The sequence below is a fragment of the Dromiciops gliroides genome, chromosome 1, assembly GCF_019393635.1.
Source record: "Dromiciops gliroides isolate mDroGli1 chromosome 1, mDroGli1.pri, whole genome shotgun sequence".
NCBI classification, from domain to species: Eukaryota; Metazoa; Chordata; class Mammalia; order Microbiotheria; family Microbiotheriidae; genus Dromiciops; species Dromiciops gliroides.
The window spans coordinates 172,259,879-172,287,666 of NC_057861.1; the positions used below are offsets into that span (position 1 = coordinate 172,259,879).

The following is a 27,788-nucleotide window of genomic DNA, read 5'->3' on the forward strand; positions in this document are numbered from 1 at the left end:
ATGCTTGAGTGTCCCCTGCATACCACACCCAGGGCTCCAGAGGCCCCTGCCCCCTGCTGTGTGCCCAGGGACCTCCACACAGGTTGCAACAGAGGCCCATCTGGACAAGCCGGAGCCCGGGATCTCTGGGGTAGCTTACCTCAGGGCATAGGGATCTAGGGCTTCCCCTCCCCCAGCCTTCTGACCTAGAGTCCTGAAAAGCCCACGGGGCTTTTTGGCTCAGCTGAAGTGGAGGGGCTGGTGCCCCTCCCCCACAGAAAAAACCTGAGGGCCTAAGGCTTTCTAATCTCAGCCCAAAGGCAGGGTCCCCAAATCATAATAAATTTCCACACTTTACATTTTTGTAACATGGGTTTTGTTTTTATTTCTTTCTCAAGCTTATGGAGGAGGAGGAAAAGGGGGAAGGAAGAGAGAGAAAGAGAAGAGATGATAAATTTTCACCAATTAAAACATTTTAATTAAAAAACCTAAAAATAAAAAATATGTGCTGCTAATATATATATGAAGAAACAGCTTTCTGACAAACCTCTTTGTGAAGAATATAGAATGATGCTTTGCTTGTGTGAGAACAGTTTAATATTATGAAGACAAAGAAAGATTTTTAATTTTTTTTTTTAAATCTAGAGACATGTGAATGTAAAGGAGCAAAGAGATGGAAGACCATGATGAATACTTCAGACCTACAAAGAATTATGCTATGTCATCTGATTTGTATTAGTATGTTCCATGACTTAAGTATATACCAAAAAAAAATGAGAGATCATATAAATATTTGGAGATTGAAGGTATCAATTTTAAAAGGATTATAAATTTGATAGGGGAAATTTGAGGAGTTGTTACTTTAAGTAAAATGTTAGTCAACCAAGACTCAGAAAGAATTGAAAACACATAGTGGGGATGGGAATTGAAAAAGCTATTTAGTTTTGTGGCAGTAGAAAGCAGTCAGCTAATAGAAGGCTCCAGCCTTTGGTCAAAAAGAGAGAATTTTGGAGTCTCAGAGCCCCTGATAGGTATTGCCTTTCAGTGTCATCTGAGCTCCATTCTGATTGGACAACACAGCATCTATGTGACCGAAATTGGTCTGGTCCACAGAAATAGTCAGTTTGATGAGCATTGCGGTTCTATACCTTAGACCTGCTATTCCCTTTTACAACTAACTATCTAAATGCCCCCTTAAAGATGAGAGTTGCTTGAAAGAGCTTACAAATGCTACAGCAAGAAGGGGATTTCTCTAACTGAAGAATAGTGAGGATCAACAGTCAAGAAGTGAACAGAGAAGCCATCGTGAAAAATAGGTGTTCTTGAATGGACCAATGACATCAGTCATTAGGCCAGACTTGTCAGTTACTCTAAGCACTTGAGTTTCCTGCCCTCCTGTGCTTCCCTGTAAAGTTGCTATAAATGTGTGCCCACTCTTCATCCTATTAAGTGCATTGGTGGTAGAGCATGATCTGGGTTTATATGTGAATTGTGAGATAGTTTATTATTTGTCCACTTGCTTTAACATATTAGTATTTAGAATATTATTTCTTTTGCTTTATTGTTAAGTGTATGTTTGAGATATCAAAGTATCATTATTGTGAATAGCTGTTTGTACAAATATCAGTCACTTTGTGGATATTTTACTTTGTGAATATCTGGTTTTGTAGAAAGAAAATGCATTGGATGGGGGCTCAAGAGCTAGAATAGGAAACAGGGGAAGAACTGAATTTTTCCTCAACATGGTTACCAGGCCCCTGAAAGTCAGAATGAAATCCATGGTAGTAAGCTATCCCTGGGAACTTAGACCTGCTGGTGTGAAAACAGGTTGGAATGAGCAAGACAAATCCAGAGAAATAGTGGGACGTTGAGTCCCACTGTGATGCCAGATTTGCCATGTTACTTTCTCCTATACCTATCAGATTGACTAATATGACAGAAAAGGAAAATGTTGGAGGGGATGTGGGAAAATGGGACACTAATGCATTATTGGCAAAGTTGTGAACTGATCCAACCATTCTGGAAAGCAATCTGGCACTATGTCCAAAGAGCTATAAAACTTTGACCTTTGACCCCAAAATACCTCTACTAGTTCTGTATCCCAAAGAGATTTTTTTAAAAAAAGGAAAAGGACCTATTGGCACAAAAACATTTATAGTGGGGCAGCTAGGTGGTACAGTGGATAGAGTACCAGCCCTGGAGTCAGGAGTACCTGAGTTCAAATCTGGCCTCAGACAATTGACACTTACTGACTTTGTGACCCTGGCCAAGTCACTTAACCCCAATTGCCTCACAAAAAGAAAGAAAGAAAGAAAGAAAAATATTTATAATAACTCTTTTTGTAGCGGCAAAGAATTGGGAATTGACTGAACAAGCTGTGATATATGATTGTAATGGATTACTATTGTGCAATAAGAAATGACCGGCAACATGCTTTCAGAAGAACTTGGAAAGACTTACATGAACTGATGCAAAGTGAAACAAGCAGAACCAAGAGAACATTATACACAATAACACCAATATTCTACAATAAGCAATGTGAATGACTTAGCTATTCTCAGCCGTACAATGGTCCAACAAAATTCCAAAGGACTCACAATGAAAAATTTTATCCACTTCCAGAGAAAGAACTTATAGAATCTGAATGGAAATTGAAGCATATTACTTTTCACTTTATTTTTTGTGGAATTTTTTGGTTTGTGTTTTCTTTCACAACATGACTAATATGGAATATATATTTGGCAGGATTGCTGTGTATAACGTATATCAAATCGCTTACAGTCTCAGGGAGGAGAGAGGGGAGGGAAGGAGAGAGAGATTGTGGACCTCAATATTTAAAAAAATGAATGTTAAACATGGTTTTTACATGCAATAGGAAAAAATAAAATATATTTTTTAAAAAAGATCACATAAATCAACACTTTAGTTCAATGATTGAGCTGTGCTGATTGTGTATCTTTGGACTTTGGCTTCATTTCACCTCCTTTTCCATTGAGTGACCAGCTTCTTTACATTTGTGAAGGGATAGGAGAAAGCAAGAAAAATGCCCACTTGATGTCTGTTTTCAAAAATGTTTCCCATTACTTGCTTAGAAAGAGGTGAAAACACAATTAAATTACTAATTCCTGTGAACAGAACAGAACAGAACAGAACAGAGCAAGGACAATACTCTAGTTGGATGTTGAAAGTTGAAAACATCCTATTATTTGTCAAGAGGAAATGACTAGTCAACCTTGGTTGCCATGGATACAAGACAACCAAATCCACTAGGCAGGTTCATTCACCAGCTAATAAGGCTTTCTATCATAATACAACCAATCAGCTAAAATTATCGCTAAATGGATTTTCTGAATCATTATTGTAAGAAGGTCCAGCAAAATATTCTAAAAGGTACTGACCTAAGGGACTTGAGAACTGTGGAATATAAGATGGGGGGGGCGGGGAATATGAAATTAAAGGGAGAACAGAATAAATAGCTTGACAGGTGAGAGTGGAAGTACTGGAACAGAAGAAGTATTCTTCCATACTGAAATTGGCTCATTTCAATCACCTGGTTTTTCCTATGGTAATTGGATAACAGGGATTCAGTTCAGGTGCTTGTGGGTACCACAGACTTACACATGCAGAGCTGAATATATAGCATGTCTATCAGGAAAGAGAAGAATACTTAGCAGATATTGAAGTAGGAAGTGAACCAAAAGTGTGCCAACAGGGCTTAAAACATGTTACCTTTGTGGGGCAGCTAGGTCGTACAATGGATAAAGCACCGGTCCTGGATTCAGGAGAACCTGAGTTCAAATCCGGCCTCAGCCACTTGACACTTACTAGCTGTGTGACCCTGGGCAAGTCACTTAACCCTCATTGCCCCGCAAAAAAAAATAAACAAACAAACAAACGGCACCTTTGGAATCTGGAAAACTGCATACAGTTGAAAAAGCCATATCCAAGAGTTCCCAGAGGTGGAACTAACAATTTCTCAGTCACTGTAAAGGGGTGTTTCTTTTCTTAAGGACTCAAAAGGATGAAATTTTGGAGGTATTATCTCCTTGCTACTCTGATCAAGATTGGTTGTTGTGTAACAGTAAACAGTTATGTCTTCTGAAAGGTGATCAGAGGTCTGCATTAGCCAAAGATTCCCATATACTAAAAGGCATTTGCAATGAAGCCATAGAAGGAAAGGTCTCATTTCACAAAGTGTTAACATCATTATTTGGTAAAGTCCCTTGCAAGGAATATGTGATTCAGAATCACTATATTTCAACCCCTCTATTCAAAGAAGAAAATGAATTTCCTTTAGCATACATAAAGGTCATACACAAAGATTTTAATACTTTTGAAAGGCTCTTCAGGGCAGTGTACATTCTCCAAAATGTTTACTGTCTTCATGTGGATGAAAAAGTTCCAACTAGATTTAAATATGCTGTGTGAAGATTGGTGAGCTACTTCTCCAGTGCTTTCCTTGCAGTTGTCTATGGTGGAATATCTAGAATTCAGACTGACCTGAACTGCATGAAAGACCTTGCACCGCCCCCCCAAGCATCAGTGGAAGTATATAATCAACAACAGTGGGCAGCATTTCCCTGAAAACCAAACAGGAAATAACTGACTATTTGAAACAATTCAAAGGAAAAAACTTTACCCCAAATATTCCAAGGCCTTGGGATCATATTGAGAGGTTAAAGTATATCCACAAAGAATATAAAAGTGAATGAGGACCTGAATTTTAAAGTCTTTTCCTTCTCAAAAACCAGCAATCTACCTTGGTTCTGCTTATGTTGCCCTCACAAGGAAGTCTGTCAATTTTGTTTTTAGGAGTGAACGAGCCACGGGTTTGCTCCAATGGTCTAAGGACACTTATAGTCTGGATAAATATTTCTGGATGACACTAAATAAAATTCCAAGTGTGTGTGACTTCTTTTCTCATTTTTATCTATAGATCAAGTTGATGTTTGTGGTGTTCTCTCTGAATATCTGATAAAAAAGACAAATTTAACTCTACTCCCCTTACTTTAGAGTTTGAAGGGACCTTCAATTTTAAAAACATTATTTATTACAAACTGAATTTGCTTTTCACTTGTTTGTCATGTCTGACTCTTTGCAACCCTATTTGGAGTTTTCTTGGCAGAGATAGTGGAATGGTTTTTCATTTATTTCTCCAGCTCATTTTACAGTCAAGGAAACTGAGGCAAACTTGGTTAAGTGACTTGCCAAGGGTCACACAGCTAGTAAGTGTCTAAGGCCAGATTTGAACTCAGGAATATGAGTCTTACTGACTTCAGGTTCAGCATTCCATCCACAGTGCCACCCAACTAAGTATAAAATGAATAACCAATGATAAATATAAATATATTCACATACACAAGTAAGAATTTTAAAATGTCTAAATGAAACCGACCTTTTGTTATGTACAGTTTACTCTTAAATAAACATATTAACTTTATTTTTAAATGTTATATTAATGTATTATTCTTATTACATCAAAAATCAAGGTACAGTGCCCTCTAGGAGATCTCCCCTTATAAATGTATGTTAATTAATTAATTAATTTTGTGGTGGGGGGGAGGCAATTGGGGTTAAGTGACTTGCCCAGGGTCATACAGCTAGTAAGTATCAAGTGTCTGAGGCCGGATTTGAACTCAGGTCCTCCTGACTCTAGGGTTGGTCCTCTATCCACTGCACCACCTAGCTGCCCCAAATGTATGTTAATTTTTAACAAGATGATAACTAAATTGTTTTGTTTGTTTCCATGTCTATTCCTGAACTTTTACTTCTGTACATTTTTCTAGATTTTGTTTATATAGTTGTAATTGGTATGATTATTAATGTTTTGCTTTCCCTGTATTTCTTTGTATTATTCACACTTATCCATCTTTTATAGTTTAATAACACATGCACATACCTGAGTTTGTTTAACCAGTCTCCACTGGATACATAGGTTTTGTTTAGGGTTTTTTTTTGTTATTAAGAATAATGCTTGGGGTGAGCTAGGTGGTGCAGTGGATAAAGCACCAGCCCTGGATTCAGAAGGACCTGAGTTCAAATCTGGCCTCAGATGCCTGACACTTACTAGCTGTGTGACCCTGGGCAAGTCACTTAACCCTCATTGCCCCCCCCCAAAAAGAATAATGGTTGTTGGAACATTTTTTGTATAAATGATTTGTAAAACACTTTTCAATAATATTCTTGGGATACAGTTCTATTAATGGGATCACTGGGTCACAGGGTATGAACAGGTTTGTAATTTTCACTATATAATGTCTTATCGTTTTCCAAAAAGATTGCATCATTTCACAATCCTATCACTTGTTAATGTTTCTCCACAACCCAACTAGCATTGAATTTTATTGATTCTACCTATCTTTTCCTAATTAGTCAGTGGAAAGAAGTACCTAAGAGTTGTTTTAGTTTATATTTCTCTAATTAGCAGAGAATTCAAAGAATTTTTCAAGTGTTTATTGATAATTTGTATTGCTTTTCAAAACTGTCAACTTGCATCTATCTATTAAATAATCATGACTTAGAAAATTGTGTCAATTCTTTATCAATTTTTGATGTTAAAACTTTTCTTAAAAATGTTTATAGCAAAGATTTTGTCCCCCCAAGCTGTTTCTTTCTTTTTTATTCAGGATGCATTGCTTTGTGCATGGAATCATTATTTTTCTATAACCAAATGCTTTTATTTTGTGTCTAATAATTTCTTATGTACTCCACTCTGGTGCCTCATGATGGTAGGAAGATGACTCTGTACTCTCAAAATTATGCCAGCAGAGAAAAGCTCTGATTCCCCATGCTGGAAAGGCTACAGGTACAGATTATATTTGCTGTCTGAAGTAATGGCCTAGCTAAGTATGAACAGGCTCACCACCAGTAGTAGGCTGGTATTTAGCTGATTTAATTTGCTGCCCACAGCAGCCCATGAAACAATGAGAAGTACAAAATAGCCCTCAGATCAGTATGACTTTTTCCTTCAGTGAAGGATGGCTGTATAGTAGAAAAGGGAGCAGAGGGTGCTAAGAATCAGAATGTTTAGATTGTCTTTAAACATTAATTTAACTATTGGTTGTCTAAATGTGAGATCCCTCTTCAATCTAGAGTTGACTTATTGCTGGAAAAATTGTATTATGTCAAGAGTCCCATTCTTGCTTTAAATTAATCCAGAAGCAAAAAGGAAGTTGCAGTTAAAAGATCAATGGTTTATAGTTGCTCCTCGGGCTGATAGAAGAGTTATCCAAAAGTTACAAAGTGACATCATTTCACAAGAAACTTGGCCATGATAGAGATGGACAAAAAAAGCCATATTTTGATTCAGTTGAATTCAACAAACATTCATTAAGTATTTATGGCAATTATCATACTTAAAAGGCATCTATGTAATGTAGTGGATAGAATACTGGGCCTGGAATCAGAAAGATCTGAGTTAAAATTTGACTTCAGACACTTAGTGGCTGTATGACCCTGGGTAAGTCACTTAACCTCTATTCACTTCAGTTCTTCATCTATAAAATGAGCTGGAGAAGGAAATGGCAAACCACTCCAGTAAAATTTGCCAAGACCCCATTGGATACAACCAAACAACAACAATTACATGTAAGATATTGTGCTGGGGTTGCCAGTAGAAAGATAAAAAAAATGAAATAGGCCTTGCCCTCAAAATGCCTTACATTTTACCAAGGGGATACATTTAAACAAGAAATACAAAGGAATTTCAAGAGGGAGAGAGTGATAAAAACTGTGGGGAACAGGATGTAACATTTGGGCCCTCCATTAAAAGAATCTAGAGATTCCACAAGATCCCAGTGAGCAAGCAGTGCAGTCTACATAGGGACGACAACCTGTGCAAAAACACAAAGGCCGAACGTGGGATGTTGAGTATTGATAGGTTGGATTGACTGTGATGGAGAGTGTGTAAAAGGGAGTAATTTGAAATAAGACTTCAAAGTTAGGTGGGAGCCAGATTGTGGATTATGCCCAGCTGATAAGTTTATGTTTTTATCTTAGAAATAATATAGAGTCATTAAAGATTTTTGGATTTGTGTGGAGAGTGTGTGCATGGTAAAATCTATGTTTTAGGAATATCTGCTTGGAACCTGTGTGGAAGATATATTGAAGAGCTGGAAACTAGAAGGAGGAAAACCAATTGGAAGCCTAATACAATAGTATGGGCAAGGGATAATAAGAACCAGAACGACTGTAGAAATTGCATGCTTAGAAAGAAGGTGATGGTTTGGAAAGGCATGGAGTTAAGATCAATAATACCTGACCACTATTTGTAACTAGTGGTTGATGGTCAGGAAAAATCAAAGATGACTCTAGGGTTGCAAGCCTAGTGGTGATGCTATTAACATAAATAGGAAAACTTGGTTTGGGGAAAATATAAAAAGTTCTATTTTGGAAATGGAATTTATGATACCATCAGGACATCCAGAGGAGATGCCTATGTATTGTGGGGCTGAAGTGCAGGAGAGATTAGGGTTGGGTATATATGCTTGGGAGTCATCTTCATATTTCTATCAAGATCATTGTTTTGATCAATGATCATTGATCATTGTACCCAAAGAAGCTGATGAGATCCCCAAGGAAGAGAGTAGAGAGAAAAGAGGCCAAGGAGAGAGCACTAGGGGACACTCAAACTTAGTGGGTAACAGGAGAATGATGACCTAGCAAAGGAGAATGAATAAGAAGGCCCCAAAAGATTGTTCTCAAAGAGGACCATGGCATCATGAAGGTGATGTCAAGACTTTCAGTGAACTGGATTTAAGTGAAGGAGAGCTGTGCATAGTCAACAACCTCACTCTCTCCTCCAGAGCCGTCTGGGTCCGGTGGCAAGATATACATGAGGAAGACTAGAGATGGCCCCATATGTTTGAGGCAATCAAGGTTAGTATCTGAGGTCGGATTTGAACTCAGGTCCTCCTGACTCCAGGACCAGTGCTCTATCCACTGTACCACCTAGCTGCCCCAGCCAGAAAGATAATAAGAATAAAAAGGAGGCAGTGTGGCAGAAGCTATGGAAGGAAAGAGTATACAAGAAGAAAGAGTAATCAACAGCATCAAAAACTTCAAAGTCCAAGAGAATGAGAACTCAGAAAAGGCTAATGGATTTCATAGTGTGGAGGTGATTGTTTAACTAGGACACAACCATTTCTGATGAGTGGTGGGGTCAAAAAGTCAAATTGCAAGAGTTTTGTTTTTTGGTTTTTTTGGTGAGGCAACTGGGGTTAAGTGACTTGCCCAGGGTCATACAGCTAGTAAGTGTTAACTGTCTGAGGCCGGATTTGAACTCAGGTACTCCTGACTCCAGGGCCGGTGCTCTATCCACTGCGCCACCTAGCTGCCCCAAGTGTATGCTGTATTCTGATGGTCCCATTGATATTGTGCTGACTGCTGATTACTTCTGGGTGTACAGTATTTTCTGGGTATTGCTCTCCTGGTCTTATGATAGCCGCTGGGCATGGTAGTGAGTGAGATTTTCCCCACCCCTTGGTTATAAGAGATTTAATATAGTTTAAAGTGATTTAATTATGATAGTAATCAGCATATTAACTGAAAAATTGTGGTTTATTATATTTAGATATCTTATTTTAATTGTATTAGCAGATTAAGTCTCTCTTCTTACTACTTAATAATGTCAGATGATACTTTCCAATGTCAAGCATTAAGTAATATCACAAGATACAATATTCAGCAATATTATATTTTAGAAACCACAAGTGTTATGCTTGACTCAAGGGGGTCATGCAGCTCACTAGTGATACACTCGATTAGAAGGGGTCATGCAGCAGAATTATGACCCTGTTGCCCCAAGAAGGCTGATATGAGTATTGGAAAATGCTGACATTTGTCATATAGGCAGTTTCTACATTTCCTAAGAAGATGATTTAATTTTAGATACTTTTAATTAGTATTGTACAGAAGCATTCAAGCTCTGGAGGGGTATAAAAACCCATTGATTTGGTAACTTGAGTTACATTGATCTTTCAGGTTCAACCCCTTAATGACCAGCTTTATTGTGTGGCCTTCCCTCAATAAACCTATTTTCTAGGGCTTAGAGACTTTGTTGTTTCTGTTCCTCATTCAGACTTAGAAATTTTCCTGACAGTAGCCTTTGCTAGTCATTGTTCCACTGATCTCTGAAGGTATCATGGTGATTGTTGGATATGTAGTATGTGGGAGCAATTGCTCCCTTATGTTAGCTTTTTGGCTGTATCTCTTCAGGGCCACCTGCTGATTGTCTCAGCTCCAGTTGGTGAGACCATAAGTGGTTAAATACTTAACTGACAAAAATTGGGCAGAATTTCTCCAGAGTGAGATGAAGTCTTTTTTTTTTTTCCTGTGAGGCAATTGGGGTTAAGTGACTTGCCCAGGGTCACATAGCTAGTAAGTGTCAAGTGTCTGAGGCAGGGTTTGAACTCAGGTCCTCCTGAATCCAGGGCCAGTACTCTATCCACTGCACCACCTAGCTGCCCCCAAGATGAAATCTTTTTTAAAAAATTTCTGTGTATGGGTAGATATTATATAACCCTCTATTCTAGTAAAAAAAATTAGCTTAAGGTTAGAAATTCCCAAGATCCTTTGTGGCTTAATGTGCAAATGAATTTGACAAATTCAACAAAATTTATCAAGCTTATGTAGGCTTTAGACTCAGTTTTCCCATTGCTCACTTCCACTATTAGGCTGTCCACATAGGGTGGTTAACATACTACCTCAGGGATTTAGGGCTAACTATAAGGGGCTAGGGAGGTGATTTTCTAATTCTCTATCTTATATCTCAGGGGCAATTAGGGGACAAAGTATATAAAGCTCCAGGTCTAGAATCAGGAAGAACTGATTACAACTCTAGCCCCAGATACTTACTAGCTATATGACCCTAGGCAAGTTACTTTACCCTGTTTGCCTCAGTTTCCTCACCTGCAAAATGAGTTGTAGAAGGAAATGGCAAACCACTTCAGTATCTTTGCCAAGAAAACACTCAAATGGGATTATGAAAAGTCAGTCATGATTGAAGTGATTGAACAATAAAAAAACACATATCTCACAAGCAGCATGCTTCCCTCCACGATTATCCATTGATATCAATTAGTCAGTCAGAATTAATTAGCATTTAGAAAGGGGTATTTTAAATACTGTGGTATGGTTGGTACAGTTGATATAAAACATCCCCCAAAGTCTGTGACATTCTCTTATCAATATAAAGACCATAGAAAAGTTGGTTTAAGCTTAGAGCATATATGATGTGGTAAAGGAGCAACACACTTCCTGGAAATCCTTTTGTAGTAGTGGTAGTAGTAGTAGCAGCAGCAGGTGTTAATATCGTTTAGGTATAGTGTAGCTTTTTTTCTGCTGGGCTATATCCAGTCTCTCCTTGGCACCTAATGGACCCTGCAGTCAGCTGTTCCAGAGACTCCTAAGATGCCAAGAGGAAGATTGTAAGTTAAAAATTTTCTGGGCCCTTTAAAACTTACAAGGCTTTCCTTTGTCCAAGGGGGAAGGGAGAAGGCCTAGGAACTCTGCTCTCTCCCCTCACCCTCCAAACTATTCTTTCTGAATCAAAGATTTAGCTGGAATGTTCTCTCCTCTCCTCTGCCAGTTTCACCAATCTCTTGGAAACTGAGTGATTTCATATATCACAGAACATGACCAACTGTCCTCAGCCAAACACACATTCTGTGCAAGGTTACTCCAGCTGATCAAAGACTTTACCCCCTAGTATTAAGCTTATAATTAATTCTTACCTATTTAAGTATTAAGGCTTAGTTTCTTGACACATTTTAAATAGGGTGAGATCATTTGATTTATTTACTAAACCTATACTTACTTTTACACTTAGGTAACAAAAGGTAAACTGAGGAGGTAAAGTCTTTGTTCTCCACCCACCTACCCCACATACCTGACTTTACTATTTTTATTTGTCAACTGCAAAACCCGTTGCTTTTGTGTAGCATTTTGGCCAGCAAAAATCTTGCTATCTACAATAGCAGGGTCAAGTAAAGATTTTTTGAAGGCTCAAGATAATTATAGCTTATGTACTAACATCTGCTTCAGTGAATAATGTAATTAGGAGAGGATTAAACTAATTATGAGTAGAATTGGAAGCAGCAGCAAGGAGTAGGAAGTATGCCTGCTTTTCCTTCTGGTTTAGGGTGGAAGTGGGGGTGGGGGTGCGGGATTTTGAGGAAAGGAGCACCAAATACTAGAGAATGTGGCCAGGGATTCAGTATCTTCTAGAAGGAGCCATGAACTCAAGTAGATGTGAGAAGAAGGGGAACTCATCAATCAAGTGGCATTTCCAGAGAGCAGATTGGAATCAGAGGCAGAGGAGGATGTGGATGGACCATGGATTGCTACAGAAGTGCAAAGGTGGACAGAGATAAAAGTATAGAAAGAGGTACCAGGGGGAACAATTCATATACATCAAAGCAGGGTTTAGGGAGCAGAAGGTGGGTCTTTGCCAGGCATGGGATGGGGAGAGAACTACCTGTCTTTGGAAGAAGGGTCCTTCTTGTATTTGTGGAATCCTAAGGCTCAGGATCTTTGATAGTTCTGCACAGAATGCATACGTGCAGAAAGGCATAGAAATGCACAGAAAGGATATGTGTCCTTTTCAGCATAGATCCTCTAGCCCTCGAGAATTTGTACATACATACATACATATATACATATATATACATATTGTTGTCACTTCATCTAATTCTACAAAATATCCCACTGGTATTTTTATTGGCATTTCATTAATTTGGTTTTGTTTGTTTGTTTTTGCCAAGCAATGAGGGTTAAGTGACTTGCCCAGGGTCACACACCTTGTGTTAAGTGTCTGAGGCTGAATTTGAACTCAGGTCCTCCTGAATTCAGGGCCAGTGCTTTATCCACTGAGCCACCTACTGCCCACCCTGGCATTTCATTAATTTGTAAATTAATTTGGGTACTACTGACATCTTTATCATGCTGACTTAAAATAGTCATTGGCATTTAGAGTTGTCCAAAAGGAGAATGGACTGCTTTGGGAGACAGTGTATTTCCCCACTGCTGGAGGTCTTCAAACAAATGCTGGAGAAGCAATTATTAAGGATGTTGTGGAGGAGATTTTGGTTCAAGTGTAAATTGGATTACTCAATCCATGAAAACCCTTCAGATTCTGAGCTTCTTTGATACTTTGGCTCCACCATATCACTTTATTAGTTAGGTGACCTTGAGCTAGATGTCAATGTTTTTCTCATTTGTAAAATGGAACTGATAATACTTTTACTACCCACCTGAAAGGATCATGGAGAAGAATGCTTTTTATAAAATATAAAGTGCTGAGATGCAACATGGGTTAGTAGATAGGGAGTCAAGGAAGACCTGGACTCAGGAATTGCTTCTATCACATACTGGCTATTTGACCCTGAGTGAGCCATAGGATCATTACTCTAAAGTTGAAAGGAACCTAGAGGTGACCTAGTCATTTTATTGATGAGGAACTGAAACTCAGGAAGTCAACTGACTTATCCAAGGTCACACAGGTAGTTAACATAAAGAGACGGGATTTGAACACATCCTCGGACTCCAGTCAATATTCTTTTTTTTTTAATTTTTTTTTTTTTTGGTGAGGCAATTGGGGTTAAGTGACTTGCCCAGGGTCACACAGCTAGTAAGTGTTAAGTGTCTGAGGCCGGATTTGAACTCAGGCCCTCCTGACTCCAGGGCCAGTTCTCTATCCACTGCGCCACCTAACTGCCCCCAATATTCTTAACAGTAAATCATATTACTTCCCCAAGTCACTTAATTTTTTCATGCCCCAGGTAATTCTCTAAAAATATAAATTAGAGAGAATGTACTCTTCAGTAGTTGATCAGGGAAATTCCTCCTGAGGGAGCTCCTTAGAAAAATGAAATCAAAGGTCTGGACCAAGAAAAAAAATGAATTGGACAAGATGGTTACTTAGGTTCCTTTTAACTCTTTTTAAAAAATTGCTATACAAATGACCAACAATCAGGGAATGATTAAGAAAAAGAAGGGATAGGGTGGTAGAGCTAAGATGGTGGAGGAAAGGCAGTAAGCACTCAGAGCTCCTGACACAATTACTCCAAAAAACTCCAAACACAGTCATAAGACAATTCCTGGAGGAGCAGAACCCACGAAAGGACAGCTGAGATAATTTTCCAGCCAAAGAAGACTTAGCAGTTTGGCAGGAGGGGGATGCTGTGCTAGGGTGGGAGTAGAACCCAACCCTGTAGTCACACCAACAGAGATCCAGCCCCAGGCAGGATGCACCAAAGAAATTTACCCCTGAGCCTCCAAATAAGCTGCAGCACCATTGTCATCTGGAATTAATCTCATGGTCTGGTGAGAGGGCTGAACGGCTGGCTGGGTGTGGGTGTGGGGGGTGTGGAGACTAAAGTGGTTTCTGCTGGAGCTGAGGTGGAATTCAGTTGTTCTACCAAACAGGAAGAAATATTGAGTGGTGGCAGCTCAGGTTGGGAAGGGGTGCAGGTTCATTGTTGCTAACAACCATAGCAAACGAAATTTTGTTGCCTGGTTAATTAGCAAGTTAGCCTGGCATTATTTATAGACCAAGCATTGGCCAGGCAAGCGAAGAACCTGCCCCTCCTTAAATTATACCACCTGGGACTCCCTGAAGCTTGAGACAGTGCAGCCTGGAAGCAGCACCCCACTTTAAGAAGGAGTTAAAAGTCAAGAAATAGGAAGGCAAGATGAGTAGATGGAGAAAGATGTGGATCATAGAAAATTTTTTAGTGACAAGGAAGATCGAGGTGCACCCTCAGAAGAGGATAGCAATGTAAGGGCTCCTACATCCAAAGCTTCCAAGAAAAATATGAATTGGTCTCAGGGCATAGAGGTACTCAAAAAGGTCTTTGAAGATAAAGTTAGAGACGTAGAGGAAAAAATGGAAAGAGAAATGAGAGTGATGAAGGAAAGTCATGAGAAAAACGTCAATAGCTTGAAAAGCTAAATGGAAAAGCTCTCTGAAGAAAATCAGTGCCTAAGAATTAGGATTGAATAAATGGAAACTAATGACTTTATGAGAAACCAAGACACAATAAAGCAAATCCAAATGAATAAAAAAATAGAGGGCAATGTGAAATATCTTCTTGGAAAAACTGCTGACCTGGAAAATAGATCCAGTAGAGAGAATTTGAAAATTATTGTACTACCTGAAAACCATGATCAAAAAAAGAGCTTAGACATCATCTTCAAAGAGATTGTCAAGGAAAATTGTCCTGATATTCTAGAAACAGAAGGTAAAATAGAAATTGAAAGAATTCACCAATCACCCCCTGAAAGAGATCCCAAAAGGAAAACTTCCAGGAATATTATAGCCAAATTCCAGAGCTCCCAGGTCAAGGAGAAAATATTGCTAGCAGCCAGAAAGAAATAATTCAAATACCATGGAGTCACGGTAAGAATAGCACAGGATCTAGTAGCTTCTACATTAAATAATCAGAGGGCATAGAATATGATATTCCAGAGGGCAAAGGAATTAGAACTAAGACCAAAAATCACCTACCCAGCAAAAACTGTGTATAATCTTTCAGGGGGGGGGGGAATGGGACTTCAATGAAAAAGAGGACTTTCAGATATTCATAATGAAAAGACCTGAACTGAATAGAAAATTTGATTTTCAAATGCAAGACCCTAGAGAAGCATAAAAAGGTAAACAGGAAAAAGAAATCATGAGGGATGTTAAAAAATTAAACTGTTTATATTCCTACATGGAAAGATGATATGTCTAACTCATAAGAGCTTTCTCAGTATTAGGGCAGGTGATAGGAATAAATTTAGACAGAGGGCACAGGTGGTAAGTGATTATGAAGGGATGCTATATGTAAAGCATTTATTTTTTGTTTATCTTTTTTTTGTTGGTGATGGGGGTGGGGTGGTTGGGGTTGCCTGGCATGCCTGAGGTCGTGGGGTTGGTGAGTGTCTTGTGTCTGAGGCTGGATTTGGGCTTGGGTCCTCCTGGGTCCAGGGCAGGCGCTTTGTCCACTGTGTCACCTAGCTGTCCCATAATGACATCTTTATGGCAAAACTGAGGGGGAGAGAGGATTGCACTAGGGGAGGGGGAAAGGGAGAGGTAGAATGGGGAGAAATCTCATGTAAAAGAAGCAGGAAAGGCCTTATAGAGTGAGGGGAGAGATGGGGGAGGAGTGTACCAGTATATGAGCCTTATTCTCATCAGAATTGGCTCAAATACCTTAATCTCATCAGAGTTGACCTTAATCTCATCAATGAGGGAATAACATACACACTCAATTGGATGGAGTAATCTACCTAACCCTGCAGGTAAGTAAGAGGGGAAGGGGATAAAGAGGAAGGGGTGAAAGAAGGGAGGGCAGAGCAGGGGAGGGGGCAATCAGAAACAAAACACTTCTGAGGAGGGATAGGGTAAAAGAAGATAGAAAATAGAGTAAATATCATGGGAAGGGAATAGAATGGAGGAAAACATTTAAAAAATAGTTTCACAATAGTAATTGTGAAAATTTTTTGAAGCAGGGGCAAGAATAATATAAGATGATGATGAATGATGAGGATTGATTGATAATGAGGACTGATTGATAATCATGAGGATTGAATGAAGAAGGTGAGGATAGATTGACAATGATGAGGACTGAGGATGATGGTGAAGAATGATGGATGATGATTGATTGATGATGATGGCAAAATGTATGGTACTTAATTTGCTAGGCTATTGTGAAGAAAATTCTTTGTCAACTATAAGTTACTATATAAATATTATCTATTAATGTTGTTGCAAGAATCAACCTTATGTTTTTTTGTAAGGAAATCTGTCTTTAAAGTACTATATAAATGTAGTTTAGTATAAAATGATGAGCATGATGCTATCAGAAAGACTTGAAAGAACCTGCATGAGCTAATGCAAAGTGAAATGTACTGTATACAAAATAACAGTAATATTGTGAGATGATCTGCTGTGAATGACTTGGTTATTTTCAGCAATGCAATGATCCAAGACAACTGTGAAAGTCTTATGAAAAATGCAATTCATCTACAGAGAGAGAACAGATGGTATTTGAATACAGATTGAAGCATAATTTTTTTTGTTAGTTCTTTTATCTGAAGTTTTGTTTTTGTCGGTTTCCTTTCACAACCTGGCTAATGTGGAAAAGTTTTGCATGACTGCTGATGTATTACTTATATTGAATTGGGGCAACTAGGTGGCGCAGTGGATAGAGCACCAGCCCTGGAGTCAGGAGGACCTGAGTTAAAATCCGACCTCCGACACTTGACACTTACTAGCTGTGTGACCCTGGGCAAGTCACTTAACCCCAGTTGCCTCACCCAAACCCCCCACCCAAAACAACTTATATTGAATTGCTTGAGTTCTTGGGGGAGAGGAAGGGAGGGAAGGAGGAAGAGAATTTGGAACACAAAGTTTTTAAAAAATTGATGCCAAAATTTGTATTTTACATATAATTTGGAAAGTAAAATTCTAAATATAAAAAGAAGGGATGGTAATATGATGAATAATTTATAAGTATTACAAATATGGACTTTTTAATACCAGGGAATATGTACATATAATAATTCAAAACAAAAATCATCAGTATAATATATATAGTATCTATGTAAAATGCATGATAGACATGAATAAGGATCAGAATGTGATTTTTAGTGTTACAAAAATTAGAATTTAACTTCTATCATTGTCTATGATATTAGGTTGAAATTAAGTAGATTGGGTGAAGGAGTTTGCATAGGACAACCCCAGTTCAAATGCAGCTTCAGGCACTTATTAGGTATGTGACCCTGGACAAGTTGCCTAACCTGTCTGCTTCAGTTTCCTCATTTGTAAAATGAGAATAATAACAGGGTTGTTGTAAGAATCAAATGAGATGACGTATGTAAAACTTCATAAACCTTAAAATGCTATATCAATGGTAGCTTATCATCATCATAATATAGGGTAGAAAGCTCCCTTTCACAGACTTGCAGACAACAGATTGCTCGTCTGTGGTAAAACACACATCAAACCCAGAAGTCTAAAATAGCACAGGCCGTTGCCATGGCAGAAGACAACAGGAACGTAAACAGCAAGTAAAAGCTATACCCATCCCAAAAGGGCAGAGACATACTGGAACAGAGAATGCATGAGCATGCAGGTTCAATTCAGAGGATAATTAACACCTACAGGAATGCAGGAATGCAAATCAATATGTCTCTAAAAACCTAAAAAAACTCTACTATACCCTTTGACTTTGTTATCCCACTATTGGTCATATCCCCAAGGGAGGTCAATGATACATGTCTAGGAAAATATTAATAGCAGCACTTGTGGCAGCAACAAACTGAAAACAAAGTGAAACTGATTGTCTGTTGAGATGAGAACATTTTCTCCCTGCCACCACTCCACACACAAACATCCCTAACTATTTCTCCACCCCCTACCATCCATTATCCTCTGTTTTCCTCACCTTATTTTAAAGGCCCCACAACTGTACAAGTTATTTTTTATTTTGCTTTTAAAAGTTTTGTTGATGCCTTTTGTTTTAACATACCACTTCCATTTTTGAGTATACCCTCCCCTTCCTTTGCTCAGGAAAACTATCCTTACAACAAAGATTTTTTTAAAAATTCAGCAAAACTAATCAGCACATTGTCTATATCTGGGTGTGGAATGTTGTGTACCCAATGAAAGAAGAGAGGTGCATTTTCCCATCTCTTTTCCAGGTTCATACTTGGTCATTATAATCACACAGCATCCCATTACACCTTTCCATTTTCATCGTTGTAGTTCTTTTTGTTTATTGTTTTCCTGGTTCTACGTGCCTACTTGGCATTGGTTTATATACATATTTTCATATATATCAATTCATATGTGTTTCTCCAAATTTCCCACATTTGTAATTTTTTTAGATACAACACTATTCCATTATATTTATATATTTCAGTCTAGTTAGACACTCCACAGTTAATAAGAACCCACTATATTTTCAGTTCTTTTCAACTACAAAATTACCGCTATTAATATATTGCTATATATGTAAATTTTTTCTTTCTGTCACCAAACTACTAGGGGCATATGCCCAGAAGTGGAATCTCTGAATCAAAATAACTTTTTTTTAGCATAACCCTAAATTTCTTACCATAATGGTTGAACCTCACATATTCTACTAAAAGTTAACGTTTGTTTTTCTTCTGCTCAATTTTTTCCCACTTCTCTATTTTTGAGTTCCTAATCTGCCAGTTATTTTTTCAAAGCCTTTGTTATTTTGGAGCAGTTATTTATCATGTCTTCTAAGTTATTTATTCTATTTCCAGGTTTTTCTGATAGCATTTTGTTCATCATAACTTTTATATAGTACCTTAAACTTGACAAAGAATTTTCTTCACAATAGCCCAGCAGAGTAGGTACCATACGTTTTGCCATTGTAGTCAATCATCATAACAATTTCCCTACATCCTATTCCCTTCCAATGATATTTACTCTATTTTCTATCTTATTTTTGCCCTATTCCTCCTCAAAAGTGTTTTGCTACTGACTGCCCCCTCCCCCGCTCTACCCACCCTTCATTAACCCTTCCCTCCTTATCCTCTTTCCCTCCTACTTTCCTATAGAGTTAAATAGATTACTCTTCCCAAAAATATATTATTATTCCCTCTTTGAGCCAATTCTGATGATGGCAAGGTTTCCTCACTCCCCAACTCCTTCCCCCTCTTCCCCTCCCCTCCCCTCCATAAGCTTTTTTCTTGTTTCCTTCATGTGAACTACCTCTCCCCAATCCACCTCTCGCCTTCCCTTCCCTTCCAGTCTATTCCTCCTATCCCTCAACCCTATTTTAAAGATGTTATCATGGGTTAGCTAGGTGGCACAGTGCACAAAGTGCCAGCCCTGGGCCCAGGAGACCAGAGCCCAAATCCGGCCTCAAACATAAGACAACCCACCCTGTTTGCTCTACAAAGAACAAGGATCCACAAAAATAAACGCTTTGCAAATACCATCCCTTCATATTCAGTTCAGACCTGTGTCCTCTGTGTATTCCTTACTGAAAAAGTTCTTACAAGTTGTAAGTATTATTTTCTCATGTATGAATGTAAACAGTTTAACCTTTTAAAGTCCCTCATGATTTCTTTTTTCTGTTTACCTTTTTATGCTTCTCCAGGGTCTTGTATTTGAAAGTCAATTTTTCTATTCAGGTCTTTTCATCATAAATGCCTGAAAGTCCTCTTTTTCATTGAAGTCCCATTTTTTACTCTGAAAGATTATACTCAGCTTTGCTGGGTATGTGATTCTTGGCTGTAGTCTCAGTTCCTTTGCCCTCTGGAATATCATATTCCATGCCCTCTGGTCCTTTAATATAAATGCTGCTAGATCTTGTTTTATCCTTATTGGAGCTCCACAGTATTTGAATTCCTTTTTTCTAGCTGCTTGTAATATTTTCTCCTTGACCTTGAAGTTCTGGAATTTGGCTATAATATTCCTGGAGGTTTTCCTTTTGGGATATCTTTCAGGAGGTGATTGGTGGTTTCTTTCAATTTCTATTTTAGCTTCCGCTTCTAGAATATCAGGGCAATTTTCCCTGACAATCTCTTGGAGGATGGTATCTAAGTTCTTATTTTGGTCATGGTTTTCAGGTAGTCCAACAATTTTCAAATTATCTCTCCTGGATTTATTTTCCAGGTCAGCTGTTTTTCCAAAGAGATATTTCACATTGCCCTCTACTTTTTCGTTCAATTGGATTTGCTTTACCGTGTCTTGGTTTCTCATAAAATCACTAGCTTCCATTTGCTCAATCCTAATTCTTAGGCAATTATTTTCATTAGACAACTTTTTTTAAATCTCCTTTTCCATTTGACTTTTCAAACTATTGACTTTTTTCTCATGACTCTCCTGCATCGCTCATTTCTCTTTTCATTCTTTCCCCCCCTCTCTGAATCTTCCTTCTATCTCTCCTACTTTCTCTTCAAAGTCCCCTTTTTTTTTTTAGTGAGGCAATTGTGGTTAAGTGACTTGCCCAGGGTCACACAGCTAGTGAGTGTTAAGTGTCTGAGGCCAGATTTGAACTCAGGTACTCCTGATTCCAGGACCGGTGCTTTATCCACTGCGCCACCTAGCTGCCCCTCTTCAAAGTCCCTTTTGAGAGCTTCCATGCCCTGAGACCAGTTCATATTGTTCTTGGAAGCTTTGGATGTAGGGGCCCTGAGATTGTTATCTTCTTCTGAGGGTGCGCCTTGATCTTCCTTGTCGCTGAAGAAACTTTCTATAGTTCTAAACTTTCTTTGCTTACTCATCTTGCCATCTTTTATTTGACTTATAACTCCCCACTAGGGGGTCCTGCTTCTAGGCTACACTACTGTCCCAAGCTTCAGAGGGTCCCATGTATTTTGGTTTGAGGGAGGGCAGGTTTTTTTTTCTCACCTGGCCTGTTGTCTGGTCTGAAGATAACCTCAAGCCAACTTGTTAGTTAACCAACCAGCAGAGAGAGCACTGTGGTGGTTTTTAGCTTCGACAAGCTTGTGCCCCTCCCCGACCTGGACCTACCGCTGCTCAGGATTTCTTCCTGGTTCCCTGATGGGGTGGGACAACCAAATTCCTCCTTAGGTCCTGCTGACACCCCTGCACTTCCCCCCCTCCCCCAGTCAGCCGTTCAGCCCTCTCACCTGACCGCAAGCTCAGTTCCAGAAGATGCTGGTGCTGTAGCTGATTCAGAGACTCGGGGGTTAAGTTCCTCTGATGTGGTATGCCTGGGGTCTCTGTCAGCACAATTGCAGGGTTGGATTTTACTCACAGCTCAGAATAGCTCCCTTTTATCTGTCTATGGCTGGAAAATAATCTCAGCCTGTATTTTTGTGGGTTTTTCTGCTCCAGGGGTTCTTTTATTGCTGTTTTGGGGGTAATTGTATCAGGAACTCTGTGTGTTTAATGTCTTTCCTCTGCCATCTTGGCTCCACCTCCCAGTTATTTATTCCCTTATTTCTTTATTAATTCTCCATTTTATGCTTTGATTTCTTAAGTAATTCTGCCCTAATGTATATTTTTAATTCGTTTCTTTTTTAAACCATTCTTTAGTTTCTTGTTCTTGTTAAATGATCTCTAGTGAGTTCATAAAACTCTTTTTCATTACAGATTCTTTGTTTATTTTCTTTCATGATGTATTTGTTTGGTGACTTTCTTTTGAATTTTTATAATTTTCCTTATATCTCTTTTGGTTTATTTGCTTTAGCTAGCTCTCTTGGCCTTTTTGTCCTTCAGTCTTTTTTCTTGTATTCCTAGTAGCTTGTCTTTGCCTTCCCTCTTCACTCTTGGCCCAACTGCCTTCTACTGCTATGGTATTGATTTCCTTTTCTTTGATATAGATACTCGAGGCTAAGCATCTTTGATCTCCTTGAGTTGGAGAATGTGGGAGCCAAGAGCTGAGTCCATTCCTAGAGTAAATTCTGTGGAGATTTAACTGACCCCGGTTATGTTTCTAGTAGCATTTCTCTCAGTCACAGAAGTCGCTTCTCCTCTGGCCAGTTCAATTCTACTCTCTTCTCTACACACACCATGTTCTACACATACTTTTTAGTTGGATTCCTGTTCCTTTCCTTGGATGATCTGAATCAATGATTCCACCTCTTAGGGAGTTGGAGAGGGGCAGGTTGGGGGTGGGGAGGACAGTGCATAGGGCATTGAATTACTGTCATGGTGGAAATCATGCAGGAGTTCCCACAACCAGACCCAGAAATACAAGCCTATGAGATTGTTTGCATTGGGGACACTCAATGCACCAGGTGGACTGCGGGTGGGATAGATGAGTGAGAACTTTAAGTTTCTAGGTTATTTCAATAGGTTTCTACTTTGGGTTTTGTTCCAATCTGTTTATCTTGTGTAGTCAGCTTTAATTACTCTAGTCTGGGCACACACTTGACTCTTTTGAGGTTGTTAGTTAGAAAGGTATGCATATGAGAACTACATTCCCCTCCTAGCTATGCTTCTGACTCTCCAGATTCACCAACATGATTCAGCTGCATTCTCACCTTAGAACTTCCCTTAATGCCTAGGACATTATCACTCAGAAATTTTCCTCCATGTCTGGGGCCTTCTCACTTTAGAACATCCCAGTTGACTCCCTTTTCCCATTGGTGAGTTCCTTCCAGGACCCTCCATTTTGGAGCCAGGCATGGGTCAGTCATGATTCATTCCCCTCTCCTGGTTGTGTTTCTAACTCTTCTGACTTTGCCACAATTCTTCAGTCTCAGAACCTCCTCTACTTTCTCTGCAACTGATAGGACTCAAACCTGTTAGTGAGTTAAAGGATGTCTACCCCCAAAATGTGAAGACTTACCCCAGGGAAATGAACAGAACAATTTGTTCCATGAAGGTGAATGAAAGAGGTGCTATGGAGTTCTTAGAGCTTGGTTGAGCATTGAAGACACCAAGGTCATCTCCTGCATCCTGGGCCAGCACCAGTTGTCTTGACTTTTGTCCTGCCACTGAACTTTGACCACTCGGGGGGAGATAGCGAGGCTGATGACTTTGTGTAATTCTGCCTCACTTAAATTCAATTCATGGACAAGTCAAGACATCCTCTGCCAGTGTCATTGGTCCTCTACCCACGAACAAGAATGACAGATTCTTTTTATGTATTGTCTTCTGAAGTTTTGAATACTGTGCATAAGTTCACTTACCTTGGCAGTATACTTTTCAGGCACGTACACATTGACAATGAAGTTGACAGACACATTGTCAGAGCTAGCTCAGCACTTCGAAGGCTCCAAAGAAAAGTGTGGGAGAGAAGAGGTATTAGACTGACTACCAAAGCAAAAGTCTACAGAGCTGTTGTGCTGACCTCATTGTTGTATGCCTGTGAAATTTAGACAGTATACAAGTGCTGTGCCAGGAAACTGAAGTGCTTCCATTTGAATTATATTAGGAAGATTCTTAATATCATCTGGCAAGATAAGATACCATACACTGAGGTCCTCTCTCAAACTAAACTGCCAAACATTCTAATTCTACTACAGAAGGCACAACTCCATTGGGCTGGCCACATTGTTTGAATACCAAACTTATGCTTGCCTAAAAGACTATTTTATGGAGAACTCAAAGAAGGCAAGCACTCACACGGTGGTCAGAAAAAGTGATATAAAGACACTGTCAAGGTCTCTCTTAAGAAATTTGGAATTGATTGCAAGACATGGGAGACACTGGTACAGGACTACCCAGCATGGCATGCCCTCATCAGAGAAGGTGCTATTCTCTATGAGCAAAGCAGAATTAAAGTAGCTCAAAAGAAAACAGATATGTGCGAATTTAGAGAATCCAATCCAAATGTTCACATGGATTATTTGTGCCTGACCTGTGGTAGAGCATTCCAAGCTCATATTGGTCTTATCAGCCAGTTGAACACACTGTAACTTCACTTTAACATATTGATGTCATTTTGCTTCTCTTCAAGAATAAAGTCCAACAACCAACCAACATAAGCACTTTGAAGGCAGGTGTTGTCTTTCTTGTGGCTTGTACTCATATCCATAGCACTTAGCTCTGCATTTGGCACAGTAAGGATATAATAAAGGCTAATTGATTGCCTGTCTGCTCCTACCTACAAAATGCCTGTCATGTGAAGTCATGCAAATTTGTTGATGGACAGTTCTGCAATGCTGCTGCTCTCAGGAAAACCTCTCTCTCCAGTACTCTAACAACCCAACTTTTTCTTATATGGTCTATGAGTCTGTGCCCCTTACTTGGGATCTGCCTCTTTGGTTCTATTCTTAGGAAGGTATTCTTGGTTTGTGTGATATAGAAGGACAGCAAACACTCATGGGGTATTCCATTGGGCTGTTTTTCACTGGGAGCAGTGAGAACGAATAAGAAGTCTGGCCTGGATTAACCATATCTCTTAAGGAGACAAGTTAGGATTACTTTTGGTGCTAAACTCATCTAATTAAGTTTGTTTTTGAGAGGGTGTCTCTGAGGCTCCCTCTTCTCAATTTTCAAAGAACGCCATCCAAAGAAGACAGTGGTACCATAACACTTAGGTCATTTGGTGGTCAGTCTTGTTTGGGGAGGGTGGAGAATGCTTTGTGGAGTCACCTAACTTTGATGATGATGATGATTACGGCAACGACGATGATGACAATGATGATAATAATCACAAAACAAACTAATGAATGAATTAATAAATGAATATTTTTTAAAACCACAAAGTTGGGGCGGGAGGGAGCAAACACTTTATACAATATGGTCCCTATACTCCTGTTATATTGGTGTTCTTAGAAAAAGAGCAGAAGGTGACCAAGGTAGGAAAGACAAGCAGAATGTGCTACTTTGGGGGATATATGGTTCAGAGGCAATGAGCTATCAGCTATCAAGCTAGAAGAAGCTAGGAACCACTCAGTGACTCTCAGGAAAGGCATACCATACATATATCTCCCTATTAGTTGAAAATTTATTTCTATCTGAAAGGAATTTATCAATTTTGTTTTCAAAAATCAACAGGGATTTGACTCACCTGTTACTTTATAACCTTATCTACATTTTTAACTTATAAACTTGGATACATTACTATCTTGAAGTAACAGTGTGATACAACTTGGCAATCCAAACAATGTCTTAAATTCCAGAATGTTTGTAAGGCACATAACATTTCCTTCTTTTTATGAAATGTACAATACACAGAAACCCTTCTCTAATAACTCATCTTGGCATGGAGATGACCCTAAAATTTTGAAGGACCAGCTTTGACAGATTCTGTAAAAGAGGTGGTGAGCACTGAATATTGCAACAAAAAATGAAACTGATTTCTTGAAAAAGTTCAACTAATACTAAATAGTTGCCACAATGAGAAAGCAAAAAGAGTCCAGGAACTACCTTAGCCAGCATCCATTTTATCTCCTTCCTAAGCAATGAGGCATAGCAGCCAAGAGAAACACTAGTTTAGAGTAAAAAACATTTGCAAAACATTTCAAAGAAGGATGAGTGAAGACTGCATAATATCATCTCACAAATCAGCAAGAAACAGTTGAGGGGAAAATAATCCTGTGGTGAGCTTGTTGTGATTTCCTGCTAAACCAGATTATATTGTATTGAATGTGTTTCCTTGTCAGCAGGAATTGTGGTGTGGGTTGGGTTTTTTGTTGTTTGGTTTTTTTTTTTTGTCTTTGTATCTTCAGTACAGTGGTTCTCAAAGGGTGTGCCACAGTATGGTAGTGTTCTTCAAGTGTAAGGTATGCTACAAATTTTTGGATGTAATGTTACTGAAGATAAAAAAAAATGTATAGGTAATTTGGTTTAGTATAAATTGTACTTATTCCCAACACACATAATATGATAAGCACCCATTTGTAGAACAAACAAAACTTGCCTATTATATATAAATATTAACCTCAAAACACATCAGGTCATGAACTTGCAAAGAACATAATAAAAAATATCTTTTCTTATTGAAGGGAAACTACAGTCACCCTCCTCTCCTCTAGTGTTGCCAGTGTAAATGATTAGCACGCTGGGATTCCTCATAGCAAAGTATAAAAAACCCTGTTACAGTAACTAGTTGTTTTTAAGCCTGTTGGAAATATAATGGCCCCTTGGGTCCATGTGGCTCCCTCCTCTTTAGCTTTAAGGAATTTCTTTTAGACAAAAAGTTATGGGTTTCAGCACAATTGCACTAAGCCCTCAGTTAGGAAAATTGCTAACATTTAAGCAGAGGTTTATAAATTTACATTTATATCTATCTGTAGCCAACCCTTGACTTCTTTGTGGTTGAAGAAAAATTTCAGCTTACTGGATATGTTTGATGAACAAAACAGGAGATTATATAATGTAGTGTCTATGTATCCAAAGATGGACAGGAAAAATTGAGAAAAGAACACTTGTTTAGGCTAGGTCTTCTGCTACAAGATGTCCTCCTCAATATTCACAGTTTATTCCTACATTTGGTGGAACACTCTCTTCTGCATGCCTTGTCACTTGATACAATTCACCAATTCCAACTAACTGAGTGTTCTCTCTTCCTCACTCTCCCTCCCTCCTCCCTTACCAGTGGTATCAAATTCAAATGGAAATGGTTCCCTATGAAGGCACATTGACTTAGAAAACCTCAAATAAAAACTATTATATTTCCTTTTATTCATTCATCTATTTATTCATTTATTTGTTATTCATTCGTTCATTCGTTCATTCGTTTGTTTTGGTGGGGCAAGGAGGTTAAGTGACTTGCCTAGGGTCACACAGCTAGTAAGTGTCAAGTGTCTGAGATCAGATTTGAACTCAGGTCCTACTGAATCCAGGGCCAGTGCTCTATCCACTGCACCACCTATCTGCCCCTGTTCTATTTTTTTTAACTGTGAAATATTTTTTTTAAAGTTTTAATATTTTACTTTTTCCAATTACATGTGAGGATAAAAGCAACCTGACTTTTTTTCCTCAATTTTGAGTTCCAAATTGTCTCCTCCCCTCTCCTCCCCCCACCATTGAGAAAGTAAGTGACTTCATAAAGGTTATACATGTGTAATCGTACAAAACATTTCCATATTAGGCATGTTTTTTTAAAGGGTGTCCTTTGATCTGTATTTAGATTCCATCAGTTCTTTCTCTGGAGGTGGATAGCATTTTTCATCATAGTACCTCAGAACTGCCTTAAATCTTTGTATTGCTGAAAATAGCTAAGTCATTCACAGCTGATAATTATAAAATATTGCTGTTACTGTGTACAATATTCTGGTTCTGCTTATTTTACTTTGCTTCAGCTCATGTAAGCCTTTCCAGGTTTTTCTGAAAGCATCATGCTTATCATTTCTTATATCACAATAGTATCCCATTACATTCATATGCCACGATTTGTTCAGCTATTCTGCAATTGATGGGT

The 27,788-nt window shown here is 38.7% G+C and overlaps 1 pseudogene; it reads left to right on the plus strand.

Moving 5' to 3' along the window:
* On the plus strand, nt 1–23,342 carry LOC122746867 (annotated as a pseudogene).
* The last annotated feature ends 4,446 nt before the right edge of the window (nt 23,343–27,788 follow it).